This window comes from Dasypus novemcinctus, chromosome 6, assembly GCF_030445035.2.
Source record: "Dasypus novemcinctus isolate mDasNov1 chromosome 6, mDasNov1.1.hap2, whole genome shotgun sequence".
In the NCBI taxonomy this organism is placed as follows: domain Eukaryota; kingdom Metazoa; phylum Chordata; class Mammalia; order Cingulata; family Dasypodidae; genus Dasypus; species Dasypus novemcinctus.
Window position 1 is genome coordinate 40,446,937 of NC_080678.1, and position 26,715 is coordinate 40,473,651.

The window sequence follows — 26,715 nt, forward strand, 5'->3', positions numbered from 1 at the left end:
ATTTGTCTACCCCCAAGCCCACAAAAGTTTTCTTCCAGAGGTTTTATAGCTTTAGTTTTTATGCTGAGGTCTATGATCCATTTCACATTAATTTTGTATGGTGTCAAAGAGATATCAGTATCCATTTTTTTTCATACATATATCCAGTTATTCTTTCAGCATTTGTTGAAAGTCTAGCCTTTCCCCATTTAATTGTATGGTTAAGAATTTGGGCTATTCTCTTGATTTGTAGGTTTCTTTTTTGTATTATCTTTTCATATTTTGGTATTAGCGTTAAGGCTCATAAAATGAGGTGAAAGCATTCTTTTATCCTCTCTTTTCTCAGAATTTGTGTATAATATTGGTATTAAGTCTTGCTTGAAGGTTGATGGAATTCACCAGTCAACCCAGGTGGGCCTGGAATATTCTTTGTGGGAAGTTTTGAATTATAAATTCAGTTTCTCTAGTACATTTGGGACTATTCAGAATTTCTTTTTGAGTCAATTTTGTTACATTTTTAAAAAGAATTTTCCTGTTGTATCTAAGTTGACACATTTATTGGCATGAAATTGTTCATAATATTCTCTTTTTAGCATTTAAATGTCTGTAGGATCTGTAGTGATGCTCCTCTTTTATTTATGATATGGTTAATTTGTGTTTTTTTCTCATTTCCTTCATTTATCATTGCTGTGTTCATTAGTATTATTAATCTTTAAGTAGAACAAACTTTTGGCATTGTTAATTTTATTTATTACTTGCTGATTTCTACTATGTACTTTGAATTTAATTTGCTCCTTTCTTTAGCTTCTTAAGGTGGAAATTTATTCATTTGAAATCTTTATTTTTCTCTCTAATATAGGCATTTAAAACCATCAATTCCCCTTCCAGTAGTGATTTGACTGCATCCCACAAATTTTGATATATTATGCCTTCATTTTTACTCAGTTTGAAATATTTTAAAGTTTATCTTGTAATTTCTTCCTTGACCTGTGGATTATTTAGAAATGTGTTACTTAATTTCCAGATACTTGGAGACTTCTTAGATATATCATTAGTTCTGATTTCTGATTTAATATTGTCATCAGAGACCATACTCTGCAAATTTTCATTCTCTTAGCATCTTGATTTACAATTTGTGTATTTCAGTAAAATCGGGGCATTTGTAGCCATTATTTATTCAAATATTTTATCTGCTCAGTCTCCTTTAGGACTCAATTACATGTATACTAGAATGTTTAGTATTGTCCCAAAGGTTCACAAGGCTTTAGTAAATTTTTTCAATAACTTCTTTCTGTTCTTCTAATTGAATTGTTTTTATTGATTTGTCTTTAACTTCACTGTTCTTCTACAATCTGCTGTTAAGTCCATCTAGTGATTTTTAAATTTAAGTCATAGAATTTCTAATTGTTTTCTTTTTTGTAGTTTCCATTTCCCTACTGCAGTTCCCTATCTGTTAAATTCAAAACTGTATTTTCCTTTAATTCTTTATTAAATTATAATAGCTACTTTAAGTCTTTATTTGCTAATTCCAACATCTCGACAATTTCTGGTTTGGCTTCTATTCATTGTTTTTAATTAATTAGTTAATATTTGCTTGTGGAGAACATGTTTCTGTTTCTTGTAATACATGGTGAATTGTGGTTGAATACTGAAAATTGAAAATGAAATGATTAATAGATTTGTTTCTTATTTTAATAGACAGTGTATTTACTGACTGATCACCTTAAACTTGTGTAGGCTTGGTTTTGTGCTGTTAGTGCAGATTGACAGAAAGTTCAAGGTGTTTCTAAAGCCCCTCTATCTTGGCTAGGCTTAACTTTAAACTCTGTTTGCCCAATGGATCTCATAAGGACTTGATTTCAGGCTTTGTTAGGATGGGTTTGAAGTAGATTTTATACTAGAACTTAGTCCTTACTTCTATGATGTGACCTTCTGATGTCTTAACTGAATGCCAGAGGTTATCAAAATATTAATAGGATCTCTTCATGTAAGACCTCTCACATGGACTCCTGGAGCCTCCTTCTCTGCACAACCACCTTTTCTCTGATGCCTTGCCTCATAAATTCCAGTTACTTCAATTAACACGAACTTTGACTTCTGCCTCCGTGGGTTAGTGATCTAATCTTGTTCTGCTCAGACTCCAGCCCCAGCTCTCAGTAAGAGTGACAGAAGAGGCATGTGCAGAAAGGTCACATCTGAGTCCAGCTCCATCACACTCAGGAGCACATATTCCAAAGTAGGGCCCTCTGATATGGCACAGAACTCTAAATCCATCTGCCATGACCATATAACCTGTGGATCTCCATAGCCTTCAGGAGAACCAGCACCTAGGGTTGTATCTACTTTGGCTCTCTCTGGGGTCCAGCTGAGTTGTGCATAACCATGACCCCTCTGGTGACCTTCCAACTCTTTCTGGAAGACTCTTAGCCATATAAACTCATTTGTCTTTGCCATTTCCCCCTTTTATTCAAGGTCAAAAAGCAGTTTTTTACACTTGATCCAATACGTAGGCTGAGGTATTCTGCTGGTCTGAGTTAACCCTTTTATTTAAGGTCTCTCTATAGTTGCATCACCAGTTAGTGATTGGTAGTAATCCCTCGGCGCTAGGGAGGTTCATGGCCAAGAGTCATGTCCCATGCTGGCGAGAAGGTAATGCATTTACATGCTCAGTTTGACTTAGAGAGTGGCCACATTTGAGCAGCTTGGAGGCTTGCAAGAGGTAACTCTTAGGCACCCTACAGGTCTAGGCCTCCTTCATATTTCAGGCACACAGGCTCATAAGCATAGTCATCAGTATCAAGGGTTCATTATTGAACTATCCTTCCTTGTTGATCTTTACATTGCACTTGGGGGATGATTGCTGTTCCATTGGGGAACGTGACAGAGCTCCCCCGGGTAGGAACTCAGCACCCCCTCAGTTGACATTTGTAACTGTAACTACTATAAAAATACCCAACATATATCAGAACATTTTTATGGCTCCTATATATGTGTGTGGAGGACTCCCCCTCACTCATGTGCCCCCATCAATAACACCCCACACCAGTGTTCCCCCCCCTGCCATAGCCAAACATCCCTGTGGTCTAAAACTTCTCCAACAATGAAGCCCAATATATTGCCAAATTCAATTAATAGGAAATTGAAATAAGTGATGGGTTTAAAGTTTAGAAATAGAATACATAATAGTTTAGAAATACTAAAATAAAGTAAAAATAAATTAGTGTGTCAATAAAATGAAAAATATAAAGCTTTGTTTCAAATATTTGCCTTTCATCACTGTAATAGGTGTTGCCCTGTATGTACAGTGGCAAGGCAATTTCTTTCATTTCTTCCTCAGTATCTACATCCTTTTTTTTTCTAATTTTTAATTTTGTCTTCAAAATTTTTAGATCACAGTAAATCACATACACTTTATAGAGAACTCCCATACATCCAACATCAAACCTTTTCCCCCTTTCCGCAACAGTGATCTTTTTCATGTTCATGTTAATTTGCTGCAGTTGATGTACAGATTTTGAAACATAGCTATCAAACATGGTTCCATTTTGGTTTACATTATGGTTTATATTTTAGACTGTACAACTTTCTAAATTTTTAACTTCCTTGTGTTTTATGTATGGTTTACACATTAGCTTATAGACTTTTATACACTTTTGGTGTAAGTTAACATGTCCTATATCCATCATTGCATGATCATGTAGAGCACTTCCATTGTCCCCCAGTTGCCCTGCTTCCATCTATTCTATACCTCCCTCCTCCTTCCCTCAGGCCCACAGTGACAAACAGTCTTCACTACTGGAGGGACCAGATTTACAGATACTTGCAACAATGCCAAGGGCTTGACATACTAGACTACCCTAATTAATTGGGAGCCACCAATTCTCTTGAGAGACACAATTCCCTCTATTTGAGAACATCAGGTCTCCCCAGGATGTGGGTATGCCTTCACACTCATTATGGGTCTCCACCCAATGATATAACACACTATGACAAAATGAGCACTCACAAACTCCCCAGAAGCTTGCCCCTGTACCAGATCCCCCCCTACCCCTACGTAAGCACTTTAAACAAGTAATCCTTCCTTATTATATATTTTTAAAGAGTTTTTTCAACATTATAGCTTCAAACATATACCTGACATTCTCCCATATTCAACTGATCCCCCCAGCCCTCCCCCCAAGTCCCTGGGCAATCGGACCCATTCTCCCAACCCTAGCCCCCATCAAGCCCAAAAAGCCTCACCCAAAGGTAAGGTAAACTTTATTTATAAGTTCTAGAAGCTTTGTAGTAGAGTCTCAGGGCTTTCTATGTAACGGATCATGTCGTTACAAGGATCCATCATCCTTCTTATATCTGGTCTTGCCTCAGTGCTCGAGCAAGTACTTCTGACACAAGGTTAAATAGAAGGGGTGATAGTGGGCAACCTTGTCTTGTTCCTGATCTTAGCAGGAAAGATTTTAGGATTTCACCATTGTAAATGATGTTAACTGTGGGTTTTTCATATATACCCTTTATCATGTTCAGAAAGTTTCCTTCTATTCCTTTCTTTTGCAGTGTTTTTATCAAGAAAGGGTGCTGTATTTTGTCAAATGCTTTTTCTGTATCTATAGATATGATTATGTGATTTTTTTCCTTCGATCTGTTTATGTGGTGTATTACATTAGTTGATTTTCTTATGTTGAACTATCCTTGCATACCAGGAATGAAACCCACTTGTCATGGTGTGTAATTTGTTTAATGTGTTGTTGAATATGATTAGCAAGTATTTTTTTCTTGAGGATTTTCACATCTAGATTCATTAGAGAGATTGGTCTATAATTTTCCTTTCTTGTGGTGTCTTTGTTTGACTTTGGAATTAGGGTAATGTTGGCATCATAAAATGAGTTAGGCAATGTTCCTTCTATTTAGATTTTTTGGATGAGTTTAAGCAAGATTGGTGTTAGTTCTTTCTGGAATGTTTTGTGGAATTCACCTGTGAAGCCATCTGGCCCAGGGTTCTTCTCAGTTGGGGGGCTTTTAATGACTGATTCTATCTCTTTACTTGTGATTGGTTTGTTGAGATCATTGATTTCTTCTTTCATCATTGTAGGCTGCTTATGTGTTTCTAGGAATTTGTTATTTCCTCTAAATTGTCTGTCTTGTTGGAATATAGTTTTTCAAGTTATTCTTTTATGAAAGTCTTTATTTCAGTTGGGTCCGTGGTGATATCCCCTTTTTCGTTTCTTATCTTGTGTATTTACATCTTCTCTCTTTTTCTTTGTTAGTCTAGCTAAGGGTTTGTACATTTTATTGATCTTCTCAAAGAGCCAGCTCTTTGTTTTGTTTATTTTTTCTAGTGCTTCCTTACTTTCTATTTCATTTAGTTCTACTCTGATCTTTGTTATTTCTTTCTTTCTTCTTTCTTTGGGGTTAGTTTTTTTGTTTTGTTTTGTTTTTTTTGTTTTTTGTTTTTTTACTTATTCTTCCAGTTGTGCAGTTAGTTCTTCAATTTTAGCTCTTTCTGCTTTTTTGATGTATGAATCTATGGCTATGAATTTCCCTCTCAGTACAGCTTTTGCTGTCTCCCATAGGTTTTGAGATGTTGTGTTATCATTTTCATTAGTTTCAAGGTAGTTTGATTTCTGTTGAGATTTCCTCCTTGACCCACTGGTTTTCTAAGAGTGTGTTTTTTAGTTTCCGTATCTTGGTGCCACATTTGGGTCTCTGGCCCTTGCAGATTTCCAGCTTCATTTCACCCTGGTCAGGGAAATTATTTTGTATGATTTCAATCTTTCTGAATTCATTACAACTTTCTTTGTAGTCTAGCATGTGGTCTATTTTGGAGAATGATCCATGTGCACTTGAGAAGAATGTATTTGGGTGTAATGTTTTTACATATCTATTAGCTTCAGATACTCTACTATATTGTTCAAAGTCTTTGTTTCTTTATTGATTCTCTTTTGAGATGTTCTGTCCAATGGTAGCAGTGGTGTGTTAAAGTTTCTGACTATAATTGTAGAGGCATCTGTTCCTTCACTTAGTTTTTCCAGTGTTTGCCTCACATATTTGGAGGCACCCTTGTTAGGGGCATAAATGTTTATGATTGTTCTTTCTTGTTGAAAAATTATCCCTTTTACTAATATGTAGTGTCCATCTTTGTCTCTCACAATAGTTTTGCATTTAAAGTCTATTTGTCCAATATTAATATAACTATACCTGCCCTTTTTTGGGTATTGTTTGCTTGTAGATTGTTTTCCAGCCATTCACTTTCAGTCTCCTTGAATCCCTGGGTCTAAGATGTGTTTCATGTAGACAGCATATAGATGGGTCATATTTCCTTATCTAATCTTCTAATCTGCATCTCTTAACAGGTTAGTTTAATCCATTCACATTCAGTGTTATTACTTTCAAGGAATTACTCATATTAGCCATATTTTCTTTGGATTTGTGTTTGTCATATGTTGTTTGATTTTTTTTCTCTTTTTGTTGTTTCAGTTGATCTTCCACTCTCCTCCAGCTCTGTCTCTCCTGTTTTTTTCTTTATTGCTGTGGAACTCCCTTTAGTATTTCCTGAAGGGCAGGTTTCTTGTTGGCATAGTCTCTGAGTTTCTGTTTATCTGTGGATATTTTGAAGTCTCCATTATTTTTGAATGCTGGCTTTCCTGGATAGAGTATTGTTGGTTGAAAATTCTTTTCTTTCAGTGCCTTGACTATGTCATACCACTGCCCTCTTGCCTCCATGGTTTCAGATGAGAAATCAGCACTTAATTTTATGGAGCCTCCCTTGTATGTGATGGTTCTCTTTTCTCTTGCTGCTTTTAGTATTTTCTCTTTGTCTTGCGCATTGGATAATTTGACAAATATATGTCTTGGGTTAGGCCTGTTGGGATTTATGCTGTTTGGGGTGTGTTGTGTTTCTGGACATGTACCTGCATCTCCCTCAATAGGTTTGGGAAGTTTTCAGCCATTATTTCGTCCAACACCCCTTCTGTCCCCTTTTCCTTCTCTTTTCCTTCTGGGATGCCTATGATGCATATATTTATGTGTTTTGTGTTGTCATTCAGGTCCCTAAGTCCCCACTGGATGTTTTTCTATCTTTTTATCAATCATTTCTGCTATCTATTTGATCTCAGATGTACTGTCTTCCACATCACTAATTCTTTCCTCTGCCCCTTCAAACCTGCAGTTATTTGCTGAGAGTGTATTTCTGATTTCTTGGATTGTGCTGCGGATCCCCATCATATCTGTTATGGTTTTGTATATGATTACAATTTCTTCTGTATGCTGTCCACGTGTTTTTTTAATATGCTTAGTCTCTTTCTTCACTTCATTGAATTGGTCCATGATACATGTTTTGAGAGCTTTAACTTGTTTGGTGTTCCACTTGTCTTTCTGATTTTTAGTTTGGTTATTGGATTGGGTCATGTTTTCCTGATTATTGGTATAGTCTGTAGTTTTATGTTGCTGTTTGGTCATCATTTTAATTGTTGGGTTTATTCAGTTGATTAGTTTCTTCGTCTCAGGGTTTAATTAGTTGCTGTTTTTGTGCGCATGTTAAGTCTTCTCTTTGTCACTTTGTTCCTCTTATTCTATTTCCTTGTTGGTGGCTAAGTTCCCTTGAAGGAAAATATTAGGGCCAGAGAAAGCAGAAGGGGTAGAAAAATAAAATATAATAGTAATATTGATAGTGAATGTTAGCAGAAGAACCATGTGAGATCTAGGAGAATGGATATTGAACTCTACATAATCTGTGTATAGTTGTAACCAAAAAAAAAGTGGAGTACCTATAATGAGATAGTAAACTGAATATGGGGAGAAATACAGTATGAATTAAAAGGCCAGTGTGGGCAGGAGAGAGGGAAAGAGAAAAGAAAGGACATTAATATAAAGAGTGAAAAAAAGATTGAAAACAGATTAGAGATATTAGAGATAAAAAGTCAGAAATATTGGGGGCTAAACAAAGAGAGGTGGAACGTAAGAGAAATAATAAATGATGGAGGATAGAAAGGTGTAAAGAAAAGGGGATAGAGTTGGTAGCCAAAATCAGTACACAGAGAAAAGAGGAAATTGAGGATGAGGAAGCACAGCAAATAAGAAATGTTGCCTGCAGCTCCTAATATAAAAAAAGAAAAAACGAAAAAAAAAAAAAAAGCGCCAATGGGGGGGATAAAGGGGAAAGAAAAACAAGAAAACAAACCAGCAAAAAAGACCAGATAAGGCTTCAGGCAAGGAATACTCTTTGCAATTGAATAAACTGCTTAGGAGTCTGACCTTCCCCCTTTCTCCCTTCCTAACTTCCCTCTCTCCTAGGGTAGCAGGGAGGCTGCATGAGGGTTCCTGTAGGAAATTCAGATGGGTCCCTGGTGAACCAACTCACCTCAGAAAATAATGTCTCTTAATTTCTTGAAAGGGAGCACCCATCCCTTGACAGGAACCCTAAATATGCCATTGGAAGCCTGCAAAGCCCGTCCTAATGTCCCTCTCCCTTAGGTGTGCTACAGGAGGGCTTGTTAATTTTCTGACTCCACCTTCTCCCAGACCAAGTTTCCTATCCTAGGGCGTTTAGGTAAATCAAGTTCTCTCAGCAGATTCGCCTCTTCTCTCTTCCTAGGCTTAGCTGGGGAGAGCCTCCCAACTCTGGGGAGTCTCCAAACTCAATAAAAGTGGGGGACCAGAAAATTGAACGTGCAGTCCTTGGGCCCCTCTGCACCTCCCACCTAAACTCTTCCACTCCCAAAGTTAGTTTGTGTCTGGAGGGGTAGGGCCGTGCTGGGTTTCCGGGAGTGCTGGGCTCAGGAAAGAGAGCTCCAGGAGAATGTGGACTTGGGATATGTAGGTCTGTGAAATGTGGGTTGTGGGGGTTCAGGGAATACGGACTTGGGGTTCACGCATTTGAAGAACATGGGGCTTGGAAACATTGCTGCATGATTGGCTGCTCTCCAGAAGCACTACACTCTCAGCTCTAGGGGGAAGGGATTTACTTTCCCATGGCTTCTGAGTTCAGTGTTAGAAACCTGCAGTTCTACCTTGAACAAGCACTCTCCATATCAACGTCCAGGCACCTCCTGCCCTGTAGCTTCCTGGAACAGCGTGCTCCGGCAGAATTCCGTCACCACACTTTGCAGTAGAGATGACAACGGTGTACTTCCTCAGATGCCATCTTGCCCAATCTCTACATATATTGTAATTTCCATAAAACAATGTTATAATTTTTATATTAAACAGTTGTTTTTAAAAATAATAGAAGATGGAAAATATCATTTGTTAAAATATCCACATATTTATCGTTTCTAGTCCCCTTTATTTCTCCTGTGGGACAGTCTGAAGTTCTTTCATGAATCCCCGAAAAGAAAAAGATTATGGTTTTTAATCCATTCCTATGGGTGTAAGGCCTTTTAATTGAACTATATCAGTGAGCCATAAGCCAGGTTGGGCCTCTTCCCTCTTGCTGGGTCTGATAAAAATAGAGAGAGACACACACACAGAGGCACACACACAGAGAAGGAAGCTACTATTTTGATCTGGTCATGTAAGAGGAAGGACTCCTGGTTTTCCCACAGCTAAGCTCAAGGAGAGAAGCCCCAAGAGGCCCAAGAAGCTGAGGTCCAAGGAGAAATGACTGATTGGCAACAGCTGAGTTCAAGAAGAAAGTAGAGAGAAAAGGGCAGACCTGCTGTCTTGCCTGATTACCATATGGCAGGACACTAGAATCAATAGTAATTAACTTTGGTAAGAAAGCATCTCTGATGGTGCCTTGATTTGGACATTTTATGACCTCAGAACTGTAAGCTTTTACCCCAAATAAACCCCCTGTATAAAATCTAAGTTTCTGGTATTTTGCATCAGCAGTCCTTTGGCTAATTAAGACATCTGAATTTCCATATGGTCTCATTTCCCTTCAGCCAGAAGACCTTCCTTTAGCATGAAATGTGTCAGTTGAAACTGAATCCTCTCAGCTTTTTTTGGTTAATTGAGGTGAAATTATATAACATCAATTAGTCATTTTTAAAGTGTACAATTCAGTGACATTTAGTATATTCACAATGTAATGCAACCACAAGCTTTTTCTAGTTTCAAAACTTTTCATCACCCCAGAAGAACATCCCATACTCATTAAGTAATCACTACTCATTTCTCCCTTACCGTCATTCGATGGCAACCACTAATCTACTTTCTATCTCTATGGATTTGCCTATTTTGGGTATTTCATATAAAAGTAATCATGTACTATGTGATCTTTTGTGTCTGGCTTATTTCCTTTAGTATAATGATTTTGAAGTTCATCCATGCCACAGCATGTATGAGTATTTCTTTTTATTCATGGCTGAATAATATTCCAGTGTATTATATTACAATTTGTTTATCCATTCATCTGTTGATGGATATATGGGTTTTTTCAACATTTTGGTGTACAAGTTTCTATGTGGACATGGATTTTCATTTTTCTTGGATATATACCTAGGAGTAAAATTGTTGGGTCATATGGTGATTATTTAACTTTTTGAGGAACTGCCAGTCTTCCACAGTGACTGTACCATTTTACATTCCCACCAGCAATGTATGAGGGCTCAGTTTCTCTATGTCTTTGCCAACACTTATATTTTCCATTTTTTGATGTTGTTATAGCCATTCTGGAAGGGTAGGCAGTCATATGTCATTGTGATTTTATTTCATTTCCTATTATGTATGCTAATTAAACCAGTGATTTTGAACATCTTTTCATGTGCTTGTTGGCCATTTGTATATCTTCTTTGGAAAAATATCTATTCAAGTCCTTTGTTATAAATTTGGGTGTTTTTTTTTTTTTAATAAAGCATATTCAATTTATTAAAATGAGCACATTTCTAAGCAGTATTTGGCCTGTTACATCAAATATTGAATTGGGACAAGGCAATTGGGTCTTGGCAATTGGTACTAGTAAATTAATAGATAAACAGTAATATTTACCTTCATTTTTAAAGGAGGCATTAAAATAAAATCTGTTTCCACAATACTCTTGAACTATCAGTATAAAATAACACTTCAACAAATACACATTAAAGGCTAATAACTACCATGAATACAAGACTTACTTATCTTTTATTTGTGATTTTGCAGAGGTTCAAACCAGTAAATAAAAGTCAATTGGGGGAAACGGACTTTGGCCCAGCGGTTAGGGCGTCCGTCTACCATATGGGAGGCCCGGGGTTTGAACCGCGGACCCGTGTGGAGCTGGCCATGCGCAGTGCTGATGCGCGCAAGGAGTGCCGCGCCACACAAGGGTGTCCCCCGCGTGGGGGAGCCCCACGCGCAAGGAGTGCGCCCGTGGGGAAAGCCGCCCAGCATGAAAAGAAAGTGCAGCCTGCCCAGGAATGGCGCCGCCCACACTTCCTGTGCCGCTGACGACAACAGAAGCGGACAAAGAAACAAAAAGCAGACAAAGAAACAAGACGCAACAAATAGACACCAAGAACAGACAACCAGGGGAGGGGGGGAAATTAAATAAATAAATAAATCTTTAAAAAAAAAAAAAAGTCAATTGGCTTTCCATGTAAAGGGAATTAGTTACTCCACTATTATCTTTAGAATCTTGCTGTTATTTCTCTGATGTTGATGGTGAAGGTCAAGAGCTTTGATTACCCTGAAAGAGAGAGCAAAAGAAAATGTCAAGTGAAAGTTCTATTGGTTCAAACAATTTATAAAAGCAAAACAAAACAAAACATCCCTACCTGAAAAATGGTAATACAGAAGAGAACTTTAAGGTCTCAAAAAATTGTGCAAAATTTATAAGTAGCATTAAAATTTAAAAATATGAAGGTTTTGGCCTCCATTTCCTTTCTGACATTTTTGCTCTGTTCTCTCAGGACTGTGGTTTTTAAAGTCTGGTGTATATCAGAATAACCTTGAGAGTTAACAGAGAATATAGGGGTGGAGGCTTGTATAAGTAGGAAAGGCCTGGGCCTCTGTATCTTTACCAAGTTCCCTAGCAATGGTTTCCCAAACCAGGCTGATCAGAATTTCCTGGGGAGTTTTGGAAAACACAAAACAAAACAAAGAAATTCCTGGGCTTTGCTTCTCAAAATTTTGATTCATAGGTTAGGACCTATGAATCTTAAAATATTTTAAGTTTTAATTTTTTTTTACAAACATCTGAGGTGATTTTTAATCAGCCAGGTTTTGGAACCGCTGACTGAAGACACTTATCTAAGGTCTATCAGATAACCTAAGGTCTCTGAGTCCACTAAGAATATTCATAACTTTGAGTAGGTTATAAATCAACAACCTAGAGAGGATTTAACAAATAAAAATGTCTAAAATTTGATACTAATAATCCCACCCAATTTAGCATTTAAATTACCTAATGATTTCTGTCTACCTATTCTCCATCCCCAGGCCAACTCCTATACATAATATTTGTTTCTTATGGCTGTTAAGTGATAGCCACCCAAAGTGTTCCCACAGAATTTACTTCTGTTAACTTCTTCTTCAGTTCAGATTCTGAGAGCTGCCAGGAACAGATCTAATTCAGGGCACAACAACTGAGTGACGTCACTTGCAGCATGATTGATATGAATCAAGCATATTAACCCAGAAACCTGCAAACATTTCCTCCACACTAGACACTAGAAAAACCTAAATGAGGATTAATTTCTTTGTGGAAATAAATGCTCTCATAACACAAGATATGTAAATTAAAAGCTTGACTATTCTCAAAGCCAAACAAGAGAAGAATAGTTATGATTTTAGAAGGTTCAGAAATAGTGACTTTTAGGTCACCTCTAGTAGTCCAAAAGTCACAGATGTTCGTCTTCCCTCTTCTGCACCCCAGAATCATATATTTACATCAAAGTCCAAGAAAGAAAGAATCTGAAAGCAATGAGCTATAAGGAATTTGGGAAATGACATTTGATCTTGTTTTTCTCTCAAACTTACCATAATATGACTATCCATCAAATGGAAAAATAAACTTGAAAGCAACTGAAAATTATGATTTTTAAAACACAGATGCTGATTCTAAGTCTTTCCACAAAATTGCAGATAATGAATTGAGGGATGAGATGATCCATATTATATTGAAGATACTGACTTGGCCACATCAGCCAATGGCAGGTCAGAGCAAACATCCAGGAGATGCAGAAATGCATGTGGGCCCCAGGAGTCTCTTCTAAGTGATGATGGGTCTCTTTACTGGATAGTCAGCAGGAGACAGTTCAAATGTACTTAATAAAACTGCTGGATGGGGAACCAAAAAGAAGAGATGGAAGAAATTCCTAGAACTGGAAGGAAAAACAAGAAGTCAAACACTACCAGCAGCAGGCCCAGTTGGAGGAGGATTGATATAGTTCCCTTGGGTGGACAAAGACATGATATCGTCTCTGGAATTGCTCTTCTTTTTTTCAGTGAGAACTCTCATGGCCTCATTAGTATTTTTATTCTCCTTGACTGATGTTTCTGTCCAACCTGTGAAACCATTCTATTTACTGAATTGGTCTATCTGGTCCCGGCTCCCTGCCCAAGGGGACAGATCATGCTTGTTCACCAAGAGCAGGCAGTGTATGCGCTCTCCACTGGGCAATGTGAGCTTGCTGTCCAGGTCCTGTTTCCATCGCTGACTGTTGCTGAACATAGTGGCATTGGTAACATCAAACATAATAACATAGGCAGAGGCGTCCTGATAGTATAGTCGGTCATAGAAGTGAAACTCTTCTATCCTGCAATATCCCACAACTGGACCACACCATCTCTGAGTCAGACCACTGGAGAACCTTCAGAGCAAAATCCACTCTCACTGTGGACTGGCAGTATTTGCTGAAGCTGTCTTGGGAATATTGCTGGACCAGCGCTGTCTTCCCCACCACCAACACCTTGAACAGGTGGTCATGGCCGCCCATAGCAGGCAAGCAGGGTGTGCATTTGAGGGAGGTGAGAAGTGGGGGAGTTACTTGTTCTAACCCCTTTGGCCTTGGACCCTCTTCAGACTGAGGTTGGGCATTCTCACCCACTGCTTGTTGGGATTGCTCAAGTCCTGGACCCTGACCTGCTTCGGCCAGTGGTCCTTCCTGCCAGTTGCTTGTTTTTGTTGCTGAGCTGAAAGAGCTCTTTTTATATTTTGGACATTAAACCTGTTTCAGATATTTGATTTGCAGATATTTTATCCCATTCTTTAGGCTGTTTTTCACTTTCTTGATTGTGGTCTTTGATATACAAATATTTTAATATTGATTAAAGTCTAATATACCTTTTTTTGTTGTTGTGGCTTGTGTTTTTGGTGTCAAATAGAAGAATCTGTTGCCATATGTGATGTAATGAAGATTTACTCCTGTGTTTTTTCTAATAGTTCTTTTATTTAGGTCTTTGATCCATTTTGAGTTAATTTTTGTATTGGAATGAGATAGGGATCCAACTTCATTCTTTTGCATGTGGTTATCTGGTGATTTGTTGAAGAGGCTATTGCTTCCCCATTGAATTGTCTTGGTAGCATTTTTGAAAATCAACTGGCCATTAATGTTTGAGTTTATTTTTGAACTCTCTAATATAATTCCATTGGTCAATATGTGTGTCCTTATTTTATGTTCTGATTACTGTAGCTTTTTAATAAATTTTATAATATGAAAGTATGAGTCCTCTAACTTGACAGTTCCCCTTGAAATTCCATATAAATTTGAAGAGACACTTTTCCATTTCTGCAAAAAAGGTCATTGGATTTTTGGTAAGGATTGGTTTGGGTATATTGCCATCTTAAAAATATTAAATCTTCTAATTATAAATATGGGATTTTCCCACTTAATTAGCTCCTCTTTAATTTCTTTCAGCAATGTTCTATAGTTTTCAGTGTATAAGTCTTTCACTTCCTTGGTTAAATTTATTCCTAGTGATTTTACTCATTTGTATGCTATTATAAATGGATTTTTCTTAATTTGTTAAATTATTAATTGTTCATTGCTGATGTATAGAAAGAGAACTGATATTAGTACATGTATCCCACAACTTTGCTGAATTCATTTATTAGCTCTAGTAAGTTTTTTTTAGTGTGTGTAGATTTTTGGGGGGATTTTCTATATACAGAATCATGCTACCTGCAAATAGAGATAGTTTTCTTCCCTTTCCAGTGTGGATGCCTTTTATTTCTTTTCCTTGCCTAATTTCTCTGGCTAGGTCTTCCAGTATAATGTTGCATAGCAGTGGTAAAGTAGTTATTCTTGCCTTTTTCCTGTTTTTAGAAAAGTTTTTTGACTTTCACCGTTGGGTATGATGTTAGTTGTGGGTTTTTGTTTTCTGACTTTCACCATTGAGTATGATGTTAGTTGTGGATTTTTGGTAAATGTCCTTTAGCGTGTTGTAGAAATTTCCTTGTGTTCCTAGTTTACTGAATTTTCATCATTAAAGAATATTGAATTTTGTGGAATGCTTTTTCTGTATCTATTGAGGTAATCACATTTTTCTTCATTCTGTTAATGTGGTTTATTGCACTGATTTTCTTATGTTAAACACCTTAGAGCACTGAATGCTATTACGTGTGCCCAGCACTATTCTAGGCAGAACAACATATACAGAAGATGAGGAAGATAGAGACCTACCCTCAGTGAGATTTCAATCTCAGGGTAGAGACATCATTAACCTGGGAAATAAGACAGCAATACAGAGCATTTTAAAGAAAAATACTACTTATTCATAATTCCTGCTATATATATATATATTTTTTTTAATGGTTTCAGACTGTGACAGTCCTCCTTCCTGACAGGTTCTTAGCCCATATCCACTTTACTTATATATTATCTGGCTTTGGAATAAACTCAAGTCTAAGCCAAAGAGATCTTTAGATCTAAAAACTGAGTAACAGTGTGCCCACTTAGAAGGCACCAAAAGTGCATACCTTGTAACTATCACCAGAAGAGCAATAAATGACTTGATTAGCCTTTTCAAAATTCTTCAAAATTTTAGTGATTTTAAGAGGAATAACTCAAAATTTATTAATGTTCTTCTCCTTAAATAAAATATAGAGTCCTCTGTCTTGGAAATGGCTTGTCAACCTCCCTATGAAATAAAAAGCTCCCTTCACGTTTTGTTTTCCTATCTTACTATAAATGATACTTTACAGATTGTGATGGGGAGTCCATTTGAATCCATTTCTCAAGTCAGACTTCACTAGTGTTCTTTAAGAATATTCAAAGCAGAATTCTTGAAAGTGCTATTAATTTGAGTTTTAAAAATGTGCCCCTTGAGTGATCCCAGAGGTGTTCATCAGCAACTGAGTTATTAGACAAAACTGAAATAATCAAGTTGAGAAAGAACTCATTTTATATCCTGTTTGGTAGAAAGGTAAATTGTTCTCCATATTCTAACATTGACTGATGTCTTGAATCCCATCCAAATATTCAACCTGCAAAGACATTTGAGAAGACCAGGACCTTCTCACTCCAAAAATGATAGATTTTATTTGAATTTTTACAAATGGAAACTCACAACTCCTCATTGCTGTAGAAGACTAGCTGCCTTAGCAGGTACAGTGAATGAGAAAACCTTTTCCAAAGAGCTCTGGGACTTTCCACTATCTGGAAGTTTTTAAGGTCTTAAAGTTTATGAAGAAAATGAAAGTATTATTTGTTTTTAAATGAAGAGTCTTCATTATGGTAATTGACTGCACCTGCTTGGAAGCAACCCTTCCCATTTTTCACTTAACATGTTGCTGCATGTATTTGCTTAATTCCTTACAGAAATGTGAATGTCATTAAGTAAGAAATGGACAAAGTTACCATTTAAAAAATAAATAAAGGACTTGGGATATTCAGGAGAATAATTTTCATGAAATTCCAAATCTTTACAAACTAATACTAAGCATTTTCAAATCAGTTATTTGAAGGATTTGAAGGAAAAGCATTACTATTAAATCTTGGCAAGATGGCCAGTGATAGAGATTATGTAGTTTCAAAATGGGACATCAGGAATTAAGCATAGTGGATTTTCTGGGAAATCAGGGGTAAGGCCAGGAAAATAGTTCAAAAAGAGTTCTCATCAGAAGTGGTAGGAGAAGAGAGATTGCTACCAACAAAGTTATGGGACAGCATTTCCTCCAAATGCCATCCTTATAATTCTGACTAGGTTACATATCAATTTATCGCTAGTCAACTAGCCTCTTTGAGATGAGTGGGAATATTTAAAGAAGAGCAAAATAGCCCAGTGCCTTGAAACTCTGGTTCCCAAACTCTTCCTTTTAACTGCTTCATATTATAATGGTTGAGTAGAGGCCTTAGCTGGGGGACTCTTGGAATTATGGAGATTACTCTATTTACACTGCAAAATAAGGAAATCTAGTAGTATGTAAAATTTAAGTTTCTCCTAAGGCACCAATATACAGTAGATGTGACATACTAAATTAATGCAGCTAAGATACAGAAAGATAGATATACCTGGAAACTGGCCATATAACCTAGAAAACCTCTGACCTATATGGAGGCTGTGAAAGTGTGGATTGTTAGAGAGTTGAGGATTTTTTTCAAAAGGAAGTATAACAGTTTGATATTATTGATGAATTCCAAAAAGAAATATTGGATTATGCTTGTAAACTGATCTTTTCCTCTAGGCATATTAGATTATATCAGATTCATAGGTTTACTTGATAAGTAATTATATAAACCTCTTGTGCCAGTAGGGCACCAAAGGGTGGGGACTCACAGATAAAAGGCATGTCAAAGGACACAATTAAGGGTTTTTGATGTTGGAGTTTTGATGTTGGAGTTTGATGCTGAAGGCTTAAGCTGGAGCCTGGGAAGAGAGAAGCCCTAAGCCTGGAAAGAAGCAAGCCCTGGAAAGAGAGGAACCCAGGAAGCCTGAACTCTTGTAGACGTCGGCAGCCATCTTGCTCCAACACGTGAAAATCGAGTTTTGTGAAGGAAGTAACTTATGCTTTATGGCCTGGTGTCTGTAAGCTCCTACCCCAAATAAATACCCTTTATACAAATCAACCAATTTCTAGTATTGTACATCAGCACCCCTTTAGCTGACTAATACAGGAAGCTTTTTCTGTATAAAGTGAAAATGTGAATCTTTTGCTCCACAACTCTCTGCCAAGGGTGACATGAAAGTGCTTCCCTTTTCATCTCAGATCAGTAGAGAAGGGCTAGCTGGGGTTCTAGATATGGGTTTCCTACCATTGGGTAGGGGAAGATGCAATGGACTGATTTCTCTCCAGGAGGACTAGAGAAAAAAGTAGATTGCCAAGCTACTTTGGTGGTGGGACAAATAATTGCTACTGCCTTAGAATTGACCTGCATCCCCAGATTATTTTCTGGAGAAGAATCTGAGTATTTCCACTGGGTCAGATATGAAGATGAGACAGAACAGGGCCCAGCAGAGCAGACTGCTGCAGCCCTAGAGCCTGAGGAAGGGGTAAATGACTGCCTATGTTAAGGGAATTGAAGGTGATAGACTGCCAGTATTTAGAGATCTATGTAGCCCTTTGAAGAATCTGTGAAGCACCCACAAGAGAAAGAGTAAATTTAAGCTTCTGCCAGACTCAGCATTAAACCAGTTTATAGCAGTACTAATTAAGCAAGAGTTTCTTGCTTCTTTTACTTCTCCCTTGTCCCTCTGCAAACCTTTGAGCAGGGAGTAGATGTAATCTCGAATCAAGTGTAAAGGTGATTATAATCTGGAATTACGTACTTTGTGAACTTTGAGACTGTGTTTTAGACTTAAAGTGATCACAGAGAATTTCATTATCTGAGAGTGAAAATAAAGGCCTTGTTACTTACAAAGTTTTAATCCAAGGGCACAGGAAACACTTCTCCACTAGATATACACTGAAGAGTAGTGGGAGAAAAAATAACAGTCCTTTCTGATTATCTCCTATGAATCTGCTTGATCAGTGTACTCATTTTACAAAGAATTTTTTTCAAAGTTTGCAATTATGGCATGGAATCTGTTTATAAGAAAAATAGCCTGATGGTTGAGAACATGAGCTCCAGAATCAGTCCTGTTTTCTTGCTGTAAAGTGGGGATAATAGTAGCAATTACTCCAAAGTGTTGTGGTGAGGATTAGATGAAATAATGCAGGCAAAACACCACCTTAATGCCTAGCTCAAAATGTTAGCTATATACCAAGTTTGGGCTTTGAAGAGATTAAATTTTGCAGTGAGGGCATTTAGTCATATAGGTTTTAAAATAATAGCCAATTGGTAGCTACATTGTTTTTTAAAACTTGTTGCTGTTGAAAATATTGTAAAAATATTTTTTGATATAAATTATCAATGATTATTATTTGCATTATATTTTAAATTTGCCACTATAGGCAGTGCTAGAAAGATGCTTGTATATATGTCCTTGTTTACTGATGAATTTATTCCTATAGAGTAGATTTCTCCAAGTGGCATATTGCATCAAAAGATATTATAATCAGGTTTATTGGTATAATTTACATTCAGCAAAAATGATTTTGACAAAGAAATATAGGTAACTACCACCACCATCAATATATAAAGGATTTTCACACCCTAGAAAATTCTCTCACACTCCTTTGCAGTCAGTTGCTTCTCCACTCTAGAGTTTTGCCTTTTCCAGAATGCCATATGCATGGCATAAAGTGGTTGCATGTGTCTTACTTCTTTCACTTAGCATAATGTTTTTTGAGATTCATCCATCTTCTTGTGTATATTAGTATTTAATTATTTTTATTGCTGGGCAGTCTCCATTATAGGGGTATTGTACAATTTGTTTATCCATTCATTTGTTTTTGGACTTTTGGGTTGTATGTAGTTTTGGGCAATTATAAATAAAGTTGCTATAAACATTTATTTTCAGATCTTTGTATGGACATATGTTTTCATTTCTTTTGGGTAGATATCTTAGGGAGAATTGCTGGGGCAAATGATAAGTGTTTTAACTTTTTAAGAAAGTGCTAAATTTTTCCAAAGTGAATTCCCCATTTCACATTCCTGTCAACAATGTACAAGGAATCCAGATTCTCCACATCATCACCAACACTTAGTATTTTAAATCTTTTTGATTAATGACATTCTAGAGGGTACGAAGTAGTATTTTTTGCAGTAATTTACATTTTCCTAATGACTAATGATGTGCATCTTTTCCTGTGCATTTTAGCCATTGTATATATTTTTTGTGAAAAGTCTATTAAGAGCCATTTTTAAATCAGATTGTTCATCTTATTGTTGAGTTCTGAGAGTTCTTTATATATTCTAGATATAGGTCCTTTATTAGATAAGTGATTTGTAAATATTTTCTTCTCATCTGTAACTTGTATTTTTATTTTCTTAATGGTGTCTTTTGAAGAGAAAAGGGTTTATTTTATGAAATTCTTTTAATAAAAAATTTTTTTTTCTTTTGCAGTTGTTTATTTGGTTAGGACTTTATTTCATCTTTGCCATTGTAGTAAAGTTTTGCTGGATATGGAATCTTTGGTTATCAAGTTTTTTTCTTAGAACCGTCAATATGTTATTCTCCTGCCTTTTATCCTTAATTTTTTCTGATTAGAAGTTAAGCCTTTAATGGTATTATTCTTCTGTATGTGATGAATCATTTTTCTTTTGCCATTTTCAAAAATTTCTTTTTCTAAGTTTGACTGTGATATGTTGAAATTTAGATCTCCTTGTGTTTATTGTACTTGGGTATCTTGAGCTTTTTGGATATTTAATATATTTCATCATTCAGGGGACATTTTCAGCCTTTGTTACTTCAAATATTTTATTTCTGTCCCCTTCTCTTTGCTCTCTTTTTGGGATTCCCTTGGTAAGTATGTTGATATGACTGATGTTGTCCCACAGGTCTTGGAAGCTTTGTTCATTTCAGCTTTTTCTGTCTATCTTTCCTTCATAGTAGATAGTTTCTATTTATCTTCTAGTTCAGTGATTCTTTCTTCTACTATCTGCATTTCACTGTTGAGCTCATTTAATAATATATTTTTTTGTTCCAGTTATTACATGTTTAAGTTTAGAATTTCCATTTAGTTCTTTTTTATACTTTCTGTTTCTCTCTTGCAATTTCTCTGTTCATTGAAATATCATATTTTCCTTGAATTCTTGCACAAGCTTTTTTAAAATTCTTTTAACATATTTTTAACAGCTGCTTCGAAGGCTTTGTTAAATATAACATCTAGACCCACTCATAGTTAAATTTTTTTGTCTACTTTTCCCTTCTGAGCATTTATTTGAGTCACTTAAGTTTTTTTTTGAAAACTGTGTATTTTGGATAATACATTGTTGCAACTTTACATTCTGATTTTTTGCTCTCTTTTTGCTTTTGGTCACTTTCCTAAACTTACACTGAAGGATCTATCTGCCCTGCAGTGTTTAGCTATTGATATCTTTGCTTATTTTTTTATTCTTTATTTTGATTTCCTGGGGATTGCTCTGTATCTGTATGTGTTTTAGGTTAGTAGTCATTAGTTATTTGAGAAGAAGTTGTGTTTAAGTCCCTCAAGCCCATAAGGTTTTCACTTTCTGTTTATTCAATCTGTATGTGACTTGGAGAGGATATTGAAAGTTCATCCACTGCACAAGTCTACCTTCACTTTCTTTCTGGCTCTTTCCACTCTCCTCTGTGCATTCTTGTTTGACAATGATGTGTGGCAAACTTTTCTAACTCCTCTATGGCTCTTTTATTGCAAGCATCTCTCTGTTTAGTTTCTGGCTAGTCTGTCCCTTGTACCACCTAGAACTATAACCTAAGCTAGCAGAGCTGTGAGATTTTTCCAATTGTTTACTCCCAAGTTAATTACTTTTACTGAGAACATCCCAGATTCTTATCTTCTGTTCCAAATCATGTCCCAGTAATCTGTAAGCAAAACTCTGGTTTTCACTGCTATCCCTGCCCTGGAAAAACTATTGCTTTCTCCTAATGAGATGATATGTGGGGGTGAAAGCAACCCTAAGCAAGGCCACAGATATTCTCTCTTCTTACCCAAAGTTTTCATGAATAAATACTTTTCAATTTATTATTTACCTTTGTTTAATTTATGGAATCCTGAAATGGTTGTTTTTGAAATTTTGTCCAATTTTATAGTAGTTTGTTTAGAGAGAGGATTTACCTATCTCTTCACCCTGGAAGTCTCACCTGTCTCAATGTTTTAAGACTCTTGATCCATATTATTGAATTTGACTCATTCTTCTTTCAGTCTATAAATATCTAACTAAGTTATTTTCAAGCATTTTTAGATGAGGAAATTATTGTATGAATCTATGAAAATCTGAGAATATAGTTCTGTTTTCTTCACATATGAATGACAATTTGGCTTGGTATAAAAATTTGTGGTTAAAGTAATTTTCTCTCAGAATTCTGTAATTCATGGTTGTCTTTCATTTGGTGTTGTAGAAAAGAACTATGGACATTATATATCATGCCATAACCTACAGGAGGGAGTGGAAGAGAGTGGAAACTACAATGTAAGCTATAATCCATGTTGTGTGGCAGTGCTCCAAAATGTGTTCATCAATTGCAGTGAATGTACCACACTAATGAAAGAAGTTATTAATGTGGGGAAGAGTGAGAGGTATGGGGAGGTGTGGCATATGGGAATCACATATATTTTTTTATGTAACATTTTATATAATCTAAGTATCTTTTAGAAATAACTAAAAATATATTAGAAAAAGAAAACTATGACTTTTGCTCCTTTACAAGTAATTTTTTTATTGTTGGATGATTTTTAAGTTTTTTTTTTTCTTTTGACTAGGTATAGGCATTTAAAAATTAATTTGGCCTAAAACCAAAATAAATTTAACCAGAATGATATAAAACCTAAAGAAAGAAAACAGAACAGCTTTCCTGAAGGCTGTAAAACTAGATCTGAATAAATAGAGAGATGTACCGTATTTCTGGAGAGGAAAACTAAATGTCATTTTTCCCCCAAATGCTGTGTACAAGTGCTATGTGTTGATTTCCTTTCATCATATTGGGTGACACATAGCATTTGATTATCCCGTTATTAGTAATACTATTCTAATCTGAAACCAAAGAAGTTTTGGGGGGATGGAATTTGACAAGTTGATTTTAAATTGTTTATCAGAACAAATATGTGAGAATAGTCAAGACGTTTTGGGGACAACATTATAATGCTACTGTTTTTAAAATGCTGGAGTAGATGAAAAGATCAATGGCATAAAGAGTAAGTTTAGAAGAAGAACTAAATATATATGGAAATTTATTTTATAAAAAAGACTGTGGCATTTCAGATCAGTGAGGAAAGATAGATTCAGTAAGTGGAAGTGAAAGTATGGGAAACTGGTGCTCAACTGCTCGAGTTACATCTGCTTCCCAACTATATGATTTTAAGAAAATAAATCTTGATTTTATTTTCTTCTTCATATTGCATATAAAAATAATTTCCAAATGAATAAAAAAATCTAAGTAGAATTCCTTTCCCAACTATAGAAATGTTATGGAAATATGGAAGAATATTTTAACGTTTTGTGGAGTAACTACCCAAATCATAAAACCTGGAAATAATAAGACAGTGAGTGGCAGGTTTGACTACATAAAAGTATACTTCTCTTTTGAAAACTATGATACAAACTTAAAAGATTAACAACAGATTAGAAAAAAATAGATATAAAATATAGAAGGCAAAAGGTTGGTGAACATGTATTAAAACACTGTTGGTGGAAATATAAATTAGTATAAAAATTAAGAGGTGCATTTTCAGTAATCCTAAATCTAGGGTTCTACTTTCTGGAAATAAAAATATTTCTATGTTAATATATATTTTCTTTGTATATAGTTTAAAATAGCAAAATACTAGAAATAACTAAATGTGCATTAATAGAGGATCAAGTAGATAAATTTAATATATCCATTCAGTCAAAATACATTTAACTATTAAAAGGAATGCAGTAGTATTGTATGTAGTGATGAAGAAAGATGCCCATGATATAAATGCAATTTAAAGGACTATCTGGATAGCATGATCAAATTTTTCCAAAATAAAAGTGCATCTATAAGGATCTAAATATGCATATATTATCTATAATCGACGTTTATAAGCATAGTAAAAATTATGGAGGAATGCATAGTTATACATTCATAAATTTAGATCTATTTTGTGGGTTTGAAGAGGTGGAGGTGAAAATTTATACTTGAAAATTATTTTTGGAGAATAGTTAAGGGTATGTAAATATGGTCATTATATAATTAAAGTATAAATATGACAGCCCTCTTCAGTTACTTTTGTTTGGCAGAAGTGTAATAAGTGAGTCAACTTCCTTTCTTTTCCTTCTTTCATCTCTTAGTATTAATCTTCCCCTTTTCATTGCTTGATTTCAAGAATCCAAGAGCTCATTTTCACTGAATTTGCTCCCTTTTCCTGTGCTCCCATTTCTGGATTGGGCCTTTTCTAACGCATTGCAATATAATGATCTTACTGAAGCTACACTCACCGTGGAAAGGCTAAACAGTATCATGGCTTAGAGTACTTGCTGCTTCAGAGGGGACATAAATATATATTTAATGTCCTTCATTTGTTACACAATGATTTTACATGTATTATTTTATGTGACTATTCCAATAGTCCTGGGATTTGGGAAAGACAGGTATTCCCATTGAGTAAGACATGGTTGGTGTCTTACTCAAGACAGGTGAGATAAGTGGTAGCAAGAGAGTGAAACATAGATCTAGGTATTCACTCAGCTAGAGTTAGAGCCTGACCATAGGATATCAAAAGACTAGGCAGAGTATTGGCTGGGAATAAGAAACCTGATTTTTTTCTTTTTTAAGATTTTTAAATTCTTTTTAAAATTAAAGTTAATAGATCACAAAGAATGTTACATTAAAAAACATTAAAAAAACATATAAAAAACATTTGACTTTGAGAGAGCATAGGATCTGCATCACTAGTTCCCACCCATTCTTAACCTTCTACTCAGTGCTTCACTCACTTACATGTCTTGTCTAATCCTTAAAGGCACTTGAGATTTCCCATACTGACTTGTCTTTTAAAATAGGGTAAGCTGAGGTCTGAAAAAGTAAAACAAAATGCTCAAAGCCATAGGTTTCTGTTCTCCATTTTTGTAATTTTGCCATTTTGATAATGTTATATAAATAGAATCTTATAATATGTAGCCTCTCAAGATTAGTTTTTTGTTTGTTTGTTTTTTGTTTTAACTTAGACTAAAGCCCTTGAGATTCATTCAAGTTTTTACACATGTCAATAGACGTCTGCTGACATCCTGGTTGATTTTTTAAAAAGTGGAAACAGTAAAATTTATTTTAATGGGTTATATTTCTATGATTTGACAAATCCACCACGATAGCACTGGACAGAATAGTTCCATCACTTCCAAAATTCTCTCATGCTGCCCATTTGTTGTTAATCCCAACTCCACCCCTACTCCCTCCGTCCACTATTTTTTATCCCTATAGTTTGGCCTTTTCCAGAATGTCATATAAATGGAATCATATTTCCACTTAACAAGCTGTTATTTTTTTTCATTCATGTTATCACATGAATCAATAGTTTGTTCCTTTTAATTTTTGAATAGTATTCTATGGTATGGATGTACCATTGTTTATGCATTCACCTCTTGAAGGGTATCAGGGATGTTTCCAGTTTGGGCAACTATGAATAATACTGCTATAAATATGTTATAGATTTTTTTGTGAACATGATTTTTTAAAATCACTTGAGGAGTGAATTGTTGGATCAAACAGTAAGTGTTATTTAACTTTATTAGAAACTGCCACACAGTGTTCCAAACTGACAGTACTATTTGCATTTCCACAGTAATATATGAGAATTCCACTTACTCTGCATCCTCACCAGCATTGGTATTGTTAGTTTTTAAAATCTATTCTAATAGGTGTATAGTGGTATATCATTGTTTTAATTTGCATATCCCTAATGATAACTGTTTTGAGCATCTTGTCATATGCTTATTTGCCATCTGCATATCTTTTTTGGTGAAGTATCTTGTCTATTCTTTGGATTTTAAATTAGAAATAAAAGTTGTTTTTTTTTTATTTTAAAGGTATAACAGTTTATTAAAGAAATATTAGAAAATACAGATAAGCCAAAAATATAAGTAAATAAAGGGAATAGAAAACACCATTCCACCACCAAGTAATGATCATATATCTTTCTGAACATTTTCCTTTGCTATTATATGAAATATATATGTATCTAATCAAATCAAATACATGCTGTGTCTACTGTTTTGTTACATGTTTTTTTGAAACTTCAGGGCTGTGGTGTTAGAATAATACCCCACTCCCAAAAATATCCACATCATAATCCCTGTGAATATTTATTTTGCTTTACATGGCAAAGGGGAATTTAGGGTACGGATAGAATATGGCTGCTAATCAGTTGATCTTCAGATAGGGTAATTATCCTGAATTATCACAGTGAACCCCGTGCAATCACAAGGATCCTTAAAAGTGAAAGGCCAAGGTAGAAGGCCTGTTGCAGGCTTTGAAGATGGAGAAAGGGGGCCTTGAGACAAGGTGTGTGGACATTCCTTATAAACTGGAAAGGGCAAGGAAATAGATAGTCTCTAGTGCCTCTAGAAAGAATTACAGCCTGTTGATACTTTGATTTTAGCCCTACTGACATCTTGATTTTAGATCAGTGAGACACATTTTGGACCTCTCACCTCCAGTAATGTAAGATAATAAATTTGTGTTACTTGAGCCACTAAGTTTGTGATAGTTTGTTAAGCAACAGTAAAATACCAATAAAAGTGTCAAGATGATTCTTCTACATCAGTAAGTGTTCATTCACTATAAGGTTTTTAAAATACATTTTAAGCAAAGGCATACATAAATGTTAAAAATAGA

The 26,715-nt window shown here is 35.6% G+C and overlaps 1 protein-coding gene and 1 pseudogene across 1 annotated transcript in view; one reads left to right on the forward strand and one right to left on the reverse strand.

The window, feature by feature from the left end:
* HPSE2 (heparanase 2 (inactive)) overlaps positions 1–26,715 on the forward strand; it is an 827,209-nt gene that overhangs the window by 190,036 nt on the left and 610,458 nt on the right. The gene's annotated exons all lie outside the window — the stretch shown is intronic.
* LOC139439152 (ras-related protein Rab-7L1 pseudogene) lies at positions 13,242–13,829 on the reverse strand (annotated as a pseudogene).